Here is a 9,900-nt window from a genome sequence, read left to right as displayed (position 1 = left end):
AAAATCATTGTAAAACATAAAAATATAAGGACCGACTTAGAGCTAAACTTTCAATTTTCATGAAGCTACTTGCGTGAAAAAATTGGCCATCACAAAAAACTGCATTGCGTAACCTCCCTTCATTAACTGTACTTTGTACTTCAGTCTCAGTATACGTATAGAGGCGGTCAGTGGAGCCCGACATAGTCTCAGCGGACTGATGAGACTGAAGTTAGTGATTAGTGAAGCTTTCCATCTAGACTCGTCTCCAGTCCAACTTGATCTTGAAGTAATTCTCCCAAATTCATGGAATTTAATTAAATACCCACCCCAAACATAATTCATGAACATGCAACAGATAATCATAAAGAAAACTTGAAAATTTCAGCACGGTTAATGGTTATCACCAATCACTGCACTGCAAAGCTCCGCAGTTGTTCACATGTACTTATTGCAATCTCACTTCGGGTATGAATGGAATTGCCATTTCCCGTTCTTCAGTCATGTATGACTGTATACAGCTGTGCACGCGAGACACAGATCGATGATGCCTCTCCAACGAACTGCCACTGGCACAGTGCACTCTTCAACTCAACTCTCACTTATTCACGCGTATCAACCCTCAATTATACCATTTTATCATTCATATCTCACGAATCAGATTAAAAATCACATACTGCACCTTTTACTCTACCCAGCTATGCAGAAGAGACTAAATTCGGTTGAATAAGGCAGCCTTTGTTCGCTTTTCTCCCCATCTTTTCGTTCGCGGAGGCTCCGTAAAGTTTACATTATATTTCGCGAAATTTGACCTCTTTCCAATTGACTTTCCGGGTCGTGCCTTTTGGGTGACCTCAGGGGGAGAGCAACCTTTCCTCCAGGGGGTATAACACTGCAGCGGGTGGTCCGTTGCTAGCCATCGACAAACTTTCGACCAATCGCAGGCCAGGGATGAATGCATATTTTATCAGTCCAGATCAACGAGCCATGGAAAAAGGGAGCTATACCCGAATAAAAAAAGGGGATTGATTTGAATGTAAGGGATTAGATTATAGATATTAGCTCTTTTGCTAATCAATAGATGATTAAAAAGGGCTTGTCAGACAAACTAAATGACAGGAAACATATCACAATGGTTATGCTTTTGTTACTCTCACATTTATATCATCTGCATATATTAATTGAAAGAAAAGAATATAATCTCCCTCTCTATATACCTCTCTCGACCCCCCTTGAGCTCTAACAAAACACAATTTCGATAAATAGAAGGGTTCACATAATATTCGACATGAATTGGTGTTTTTACATGTCTCTACAATTTAAGCAAATAATTTATGATAACTGCATTAGACAAAACTATGGTTGCACAAAACATCATCAGTATTAGCTGGCTACCCCCCCCCCCCCTCCTAATAACGTCTCTGCCGCTTCATTCTCCGATAACCCCCCCCCCCCCCCCCCCCTCTCTCTCTCTCTCTCTCACACACACACCTACCCTTAACTACATTGTGTGACGCTATCTGAACTTTTCCTAAATTCCAATTGTATGAGTACAATACTATATTCGTGGTGTTGGACACGCTCACAAATAGCCGAGTCGACCGTTGTGACGTAAGACACTCATATTGTTGAATGCGCTAATCAATATTGCGCGTGTTCGCTGACCCGGCCTAATTTATCCGACTTCAGGCAATTTCAATTGTGACGTAGGACGCTTACATTAGTATTAACGCGCTTGAAACCCGCGCATGCTCGCCTGGCTTTTGCAAAGTTCGCTGACCCGGCCTAATTCATCCGACTTCAGCAAATTCCAATTGTGACGTAAGACGCTTACATTGTTTAGCGCGCTTGAAACTCGCGCATGCTCGCCCGACTTTTGCAAAGTTCGCTGACCCGGCCTAATTCATCCGACTTCAGCAAATTCCAATTGTGACGTAGATCGCTTACATTGTTTAACGCGCTTGAGGCTCGCGCATGCTCGCTTGGCTCTTGCAAAGTTTTGTGACCCGGCCTCCTTTGATGCCGATTATGACGTAAACGTTTGGATTTTCGAAAACGCTTAGGCCATGCGCCCATGCTCGCCTTTAACTCAAAGTTCGCTGACACGACCTAATTTATCTTACACCATCGATTGTGCATGATGTCTTTATATTCTATGTAAACTATTGATAAAGCAAAGGGCAACTTTATTGAGACGGGGCGGAGAGATTTATCTTCGGACTTCTGGACTATCCAACTACCACACGACCTCCAGACCCATTCCAAGTTCTTGTTTAATAATGTCTCCGTCTCTCTCTTCCCCTCTGTCTCCCTCTCCCTCTCTCTCACTGTCTCTGTCCCTCTCTCTGCCTCTCTCTCTCTCTCTCTCTCCCTCTCCGTCTCTCTGTCTCTGCCTCTGTCTGTCTGTCTCTCTCTCTCAACAAACACACACATGCGTTTGTACATTTTTTTTCAGTTTGGTATTGAGGTCATGTTTCTCTAATATCCTAATATTGCTTTGAAATGATTTGACGGAGTATTATTTTTAAAGTAACCACAAGCCAAATATGTTTTACATTTCAAATTAACAAATTTATCTCATTTAAACAAAAAATAAACTTACATTTTGTTAACTTGAAATTAGATAGAGGCATCGACCAAAACATTAGTGACTAAGGAAACTACCTACGATCGCAAAGTAATGCAAGCTCTAAGACAGGCCTTCTCAACTGGCGGCGCTTTCAGTCAGTCGGAGTGGCACGCGACTGTTGCAAACAATATCATATTTTAGGATTAAAAACTCTTCGAAACCAAGAAGTCCAGTCGAAGTGGAATTTAACGGTTTTTACCATTTTATACGACTCTAAACCTGAGCTCTAAACAACAATAAGCTTACGATGTGCTACCAATTTTAACATTTCCAATCTCTGGAAACATTTTGATTTTGTTTGTTTGATTTTCACTTAATTTTGACATTTCCACTGTTTATTGCATCAAAAAAACTACATCTAAATATGCCTCCAGAGTAATTGTACCCAGGAATTGTACAAATTTGTTCAAATCAATATGAAATATAAAATGATTGATATATTTTGGAATAAAAAATGTGTTAAAAATGCCATATCTGAAACCTTTGGCTTTAGAAAGTCCTAACATTCACCAGCTTCAGGGGGCTCTGCCCCCTGCACCCCCGTTTGGGCTTTACCCATAGACCCCTCCCTTCGTCGGCTTAGTAGCTACGCTCTCTCGCAGGACAGTCAAACATACAGGTTGGCACTTCAACTACAAATTATTTTCGTTTTGGCACTTCCAATAAACTAGTTGAAAAGGCCTGCTCTAAGAGATGCAGAAAAGTGGGTACAGGGTGACATGACATTCAGACACAAGGGGCATACAGTAACTATTTAAACAAATTATTGGACAAGTTTCAAGTTTATTTATCTTTCTTTCATAACATACATTACAAATATGACATGAATATAAAAGAGTGAACAGAATATGGCGTTACAATAGAAAGATGAGGTGACCTTGGTTGACATCCGATAGAGATGATGTCAAAAGGAACCAATCTATTGTCACACTTATGAATATGACGGACAAAGAAAGAGGACAAAATATACAGTTCCTCATTCTACCCTCAACTCCAGGTCCAGGTTCTTTATGGCGGATCTGACACAACACGGCTATAGCTCTAGGGTCAACTTATGCTTGGCCCCATATCAAGGCAGAGTTAGCTAGGAGAGCTTTAATTGATTGTACATACTTAAATGAGTTTTGCACTATGTACAGTACGTGTGCCTTAGACATTGATTTTCAACTTTATTTGACAGGAATGTGTGAAACATTTTAAGTACTTAAAAAAAAAAATTGTTTTAGAGATGTAAATTCTATAAACAAAAATGAGCTACTTAGAGTTCTAGTCTGGTGTGTAGCGACTTGCACTTTAAAACCTAATAACCCATGTAATGCCTAGTTCACCCTACTCCCGAATCACCCAGACTCCTTTCATTTCATGCATGGCATTTTACCACTACAGAAGAAATACTCCCACCATCTGGTTTTAATGGAATGCATTGACTATGTATAAATGAATGTGATTTACATACCTTTCATGGGTATATTTACATCCAGTAATTGCATCAGTAGTTGTTTACAATTTCAAACAAGTAATACCATGAACATGACAGACAAAGAAAGCGGACAAAATATACAGTTCCTCATTCTACCTTCAACAACTGCTGTGGTAGACAAAGGAACATCCCTTCACTGCTATTATGTAAAACTGTGTAGAACAGGTAAATATGCATGTGACACCTGTTCTACACATTTTACATAATAGCAGTGAAGGGATGTTCCTTTGTCTACCAGAGGAACTGTTGAGGGTAGTATGAGGAACTGTATATTTTGTCCTCTTTCTTTGTCCGTCATATTCATAGTGAAACTTATATGGAAACACGCGGTATACAACAATACTGTTAGGTCAGACAACGTTTGACCAGGGAGTTAGAATCATTGCAGTATAGAATTGATGTAGTGTAACCATAGCAACCCATTTTTCTTCTTCGATACACCTCTTTCCTAATTATATGCATGTCTCTTGAACATAAGTTTATCTTGATGACTACAATACAGTAATGTAACCAAATTTAATGCATAAGTTTTTGTGAAGTGCATCAACACAAATTATTTCATTCACCTGATAATAATAATAGTATTTCAATAGACAGATTGCAACTGCATGTATTAAGTATTGCTAGGTAGGTCAAGCCGTAATGTTTGTCCAACCTGGCAACAACTAATGTATGCAGTTCGGATTCTGTCTCTTGAAATACTATTATTCTTATCAGGTGAATGAAATAATGTGTATTGAGGCACTTCACAAAGACTTATGCATTAAATTTGGTTACATTACGAAAATGGCCTATTTCCAAACATAGCAACAGATAATGTAACCAAAGCGGATTCCGTCTATAGAGATAAAATGATGTATATCAGGTGCATTAGATAGTTAGTAATCACGGATTCTCCAGAGAAACATGCGTATATTGGTGTTGGTGGTTATTTTACTTACAAGCATAAATGCTTGTAAGTAAGCGACCAGACTGCCGACGGGTTTAGGTCATCTCCGAGGGACCTGGTAATAATGATTAATGCCTTTCCAAAGGGCACTAGCGCATCGAATTGGTTTCGAACCCGGGTCACCGGATTATGAGACCACTGCTCTACCGTCTGAGCTACCGCGCCTCCTGGGTTCGATCATGGGTACGATCCCCAGCAGACTATTGATATCCTTGAGGAAGGTATTTCAGATAAAACATTAGTAAACATGTCGATTCTACCTTTACAACAATCATTCGTTCACGGTGAACATATTTGTATGATACAACCAAACGGAATTTACACTGAATGTTTGAGAATACGTACATGTATTATACATGTAACTATTATTTGCCTGATGATTTTTATAGAGATTGTTTTGTATAGGTGAGTGGTGCGCAAAGAAAGACCTATATTGCAGTGGCGGCACGGTCTACTGACTGGGCTAGATATGCAAGAAGGTCATATGTTCGATCCCCAGCAGACTACTGATCTTTGAGAAAGTTATTAGCTTTACATTGCTTCTCACCACCTAAGTGTTCAGACAGTTCATCTTTTCAAAATGAACAAATCTTTGTTTATTATTTGGTTTGTGCCCAAGTGAGAGTTTGTTTTTTCTTCTATCATTCAGCTGAAACAATGTAAAGGTGAGCTTTAATAATGTGTAAAAAGGGATATGAATATCGTCTTGACTGTTTTGCAAATGAAGAAAAGGCCAAACAAACGTAAAATTTGATTTCACACTTTTTAACCTAAAAAATGAACTAGATTTGTTCAATTTGAAAAGATATTTCATGCGAACGTCATTGCGGTTTGTTGCGCATTGTGTGCGACTGTGACATGGCGCCGGGCTGGAATGCTACCCAGGGACCACCGTAGAATGTCCATACATTGTACATGGGCCAGACAGAATCCTGTGTATCGTATTATACATTTGTAAAGATTATTTTACGCTAAATAAATCCAGAAATATTAGTTCTATTATCGAATCTAGCTGATAGTCTCGATCCATATGCCTAACATCTCCTGTTAGGATAATGAAATATAGGCTTACTTTTAAAACACGTATAATGTTAGCATCCAATCAAAAATATATTTGATATAGCGCCTTTTCCTTGTTGTTGCAAAGCGCTGCTTATTAACAAAACTAAGTCACTTCTCAGAGATCAGTTAAGTTATGCGGGCTGGTTAATAAATTAATATCTAGCAGAATAGCATGCGTAATATTAATTTGTTAAGGTCTATATTTTGTTTTTCAAAACAACCCACGTCATCTTATTAACAAAAAACAATTATAATAGAAAAAATCTATGCCATTTCTTTCTCTGAATGCAATTGTATTCCCTTCCAGTAACTCAAGATTATCTGGTTGGTGTACTTCAACAACATATTTGTATTGTTTATAGTTAGATCATATTCATGAAATGAATCTCTTATAACTATAAAGTGATCGCAATTTTAATATTTTATAACAATTTTTCATACATCAATCTCTATGACTCATTAGACTGGTCAATAAAAGTTCTGAGAAGATATCAACTTTATCTTTCAAGGGTAACCGTATATATAATATTAACAAACATATGGTCACGTGTTGGCCTAACATGACGCAACAAATGATGACGAAGAGAAAATTCATGGTTTACTAATGGAATAGTGCAATTCGTGAACTAATAAAAACCGGTTGGAGGTGTACCTTTTAATCATTAATATTCTCGTTTTATACAGACATATGACTTCAATAAGACCTCCAATTCAATAGGACCTCCGAGGAATAAATAACGCTTTTGGCAAGTACCATTGCCATTGTGAGTGGTTATGAACGCTATGAAACAGGGGAAGAAAAGGATTTCAAAACAACTTTTAGATAACCCATACAATACAGTGGCCCTACGGGTTTCTATTGTTGTATAAAATTCACCACCCACGCCTCTAGATGGGAAATCTAATTTGAAAGATTAATCTTTAATTTATATACGCTCATCGGAAAGTAAAATTATTATTGAACAATGAAGCGCTTTTCGGTTTAGGCCATTGGAAAATTCTATTCATCTGAGCTTTCAAACCGTTGGGGTGTAGGAGAGGGGGAGGGGCTTACACTGACTTCAAACTATACTAGATAGAACTGCCAATGGTATGGCAGACTGTTGATCCTTTTAAAAGTAATTGTAATAAATAATATCATCGACACATTTTTCTTCATTTTGATTTCTACTAATATTCAAGCAAACCCCTTCCAAAGAGTACAGACGTTTTCGTTTGTTTGTTAGTTTGATTGTTTGTTTTTTGTTTTAGCAATGAAAGTAAATTATGTCATTATATGGAAGATTTCTTACAAAGAAGTTTCGCCCTAACTCCTGGTGGCATTGTAATTTGCATATTTTTGTTTATAATTAGGTTATCTGATAAATTATACTATTACTACTACTTCGACTACTACTAGTACTACTACTAACAATAATAATATTGGTACCAATGAAGTTCATGATCCCGTTTCATTTCCTTCATTAATTATTCTCGACTCCGTTCCACCAAAACAATTTGGGTTTAACTCTCTAGACTAGCAGTGAACCATACAAATGTAATTAAACTGACAACTAGTTTAGTAAAGTACTATGAAAAAAAGGGGGTCAAGTTTTCTCACTTGATTGATGTTAAAAAGTCATAACCTCTCTTCTTCATTGCATCGGTGGTTTTACAAAGACTGTTATACAAAGACTGTTATTACAGTTTTTACGCCACCGCAGGCGCGGGATTGAAAGGGGAATTCCCGAACACTAAATTCTACACAGTGTATACAAAAAAAGTAAAACATCGCAGTATCCAGATTTTCATATATGTGACATGCTCAAGCTCTTTCCATATGAAGCTTTTGACGACATTACTGGAGCGCGATGATTTGAGAAAGCACGCATCCCGACATTTGGAAGAGGGACGGGATAAATAAATTACAACACGAATCAAATAAAAATAATCGTTAAAAAAGTTCGATATTGCAATGAGTAAAGTGTGCAGGTAAGTAACAACCTGGAACGATTTGGGATATATATATATAGAGAGAGAGGGGGGTGTAGGGTGATGGAGGAGAGGGGGAGGGAGGGAGAGAGGGTGTGGAGGGGAGCGAGGGAGACAGAGATGGGGGAGAGAGAGAGAGAGAGAGAGAGAATGTGAGCTAGAGGAAGAGACAGAGGGTGAAGGGGAGCGAGACGCCACCAGGGCATGTAGAAGTAGAGGCTCAAACAACTGTTCACATCACTACCGATAGCTCACACAACCGATAATTGCTCTCTGACGTGCACTTTTACGTTGAGATCTGTGCAGACTGCAGTCTGCACAGATGTTTATCAACTTTCACTTAGTTGCCGGTGTTCACTCACACGCAAATTGTTAAATAATTCTTTTGCATACGAAAAAAAAAATCATCCAGATTTTTAAAAATGTCCAATCTTGATTACTTTTCAAAAATAATAATTATTTACTAAAGTGTTCCTTTTTGTTATACACCCTGTACAATCGAGACTTGAGAGGCCTGTACGATGTGAAGGTCGATTCCAGTGAGCACATCATTGACTTCGAGGTAAAGCTAGGTCAAAATCATCGAGGACTTGTGTAACTGAAAAATAAGTGCTACCGAAAGCGAATTCTGACCTGAAAAACGCTTTGTTAATTGTCCAATAGTAATTAAATGCAATCATATGGAACATATTGATGAATTTAATAGGATTTTATTCGCTTTGTATACTTCTGTGTATGGTCAACAAAGCTATAGAATAATACACATGCCTGGGGTTCGGGGCCCCAGTGTGCGTAATAAATAAGTAGTGTTTAATAACAATATTTCTTACCGCTATTCGCACTACAAGTAATGGCTAATATTAAGAGAGAATGGCCCAGAGAAGAAGACTGGCGCAAGTTTAAACGAATAGGACAAAAACTAAGAATGCTAAGAATTTTTGAAAGTTGTAATAACTATACGTGTGAGCACTTAACAATGGCTAAATCGGTAATATCACTGTGAGGTAGTACTGGACTAGAATCCCATTGTTTTAATAACTAAAATTTCATTTAAAACAAATCTTAATAGACAGTAGGTTTGCGGGTGCACCATGTGTGTGAGAGAGAGAGAGAGAGAGAGGGTTGAGGAGTCCTGAAAAAGGACTCTGACTCGGTAGTCTTTCTTGGGGTGTGTAGTCCTAATATCCTAATACGTATGACTCCGGATGGTCTTTTCTATTATAGAGGACCTGTAATTATTACAGGTTATTATTATAATATACTTTCCATAATGTAGTTTGAGTAGTGCCCCAAGGGTGAAGGCTCTTTGGAGAGAAAAAAAAAACAATTAGTGATATGTTTGTACATGACAAACGAGAGAGTTATCCATCACTATGTCACAATTCGCTGACAAAATTCCCTGTTTGAGATTCTTATAGATTTAGTGATATCATATTTCAGACATTCATTATTTTTGTATTACTGTTCCGAGTTAATTTAATATTTCGCCATTCAATTTCTCTGATTTCCTGCTTTCATTCAGGTTTGGATTGCCCTTCAATGCGATTTGAAATGATATGATTTGATTTGATTTGATTTGATTTGATGTGATTTGATTTGATTTGACTTGACTTGATTTGATTTGATTTGATTTGATTTGATCTCGTTTGATTTGATTTGATTCGATTTGATCTCGTTTGATTTGATTTGATTTGATTTGATCTCGTTTGATTTGATTTGATTTGATTTGATCTCGTTTGATTTGACTTGATTCGATTTGATCTCGTTTGATTTGATTTGATTTGATGTGATTTCGTTTGATTTGATTCGATTTGATTCGATTTGATCTCG

The sequence above is a fragment of the Strongylocentrotus purpuratus genome, unplaced genomic scaffold (assembly GCF_000002235.5).
Source record: "Strongylocentrotus purpuratus isolate Spur 01 unplaced genomic scaffold, Spur_5.0 spur5_scaffold_1, whole genome shotgun sequence".
Classification (NCBI taxonomy): domain Eukaryota; kingdom Metazoa; phylum Echinodermata; class Echinoidea; order Camarodonta; family Strongylocentrotidae; genus Strongylocentrotus; species Strongylocentrotus purpuratus.
The sequence above is the reverse complement of the archived record's forward strand: the minus strand, read 5'-3'. Positions refer to the sequence as shown.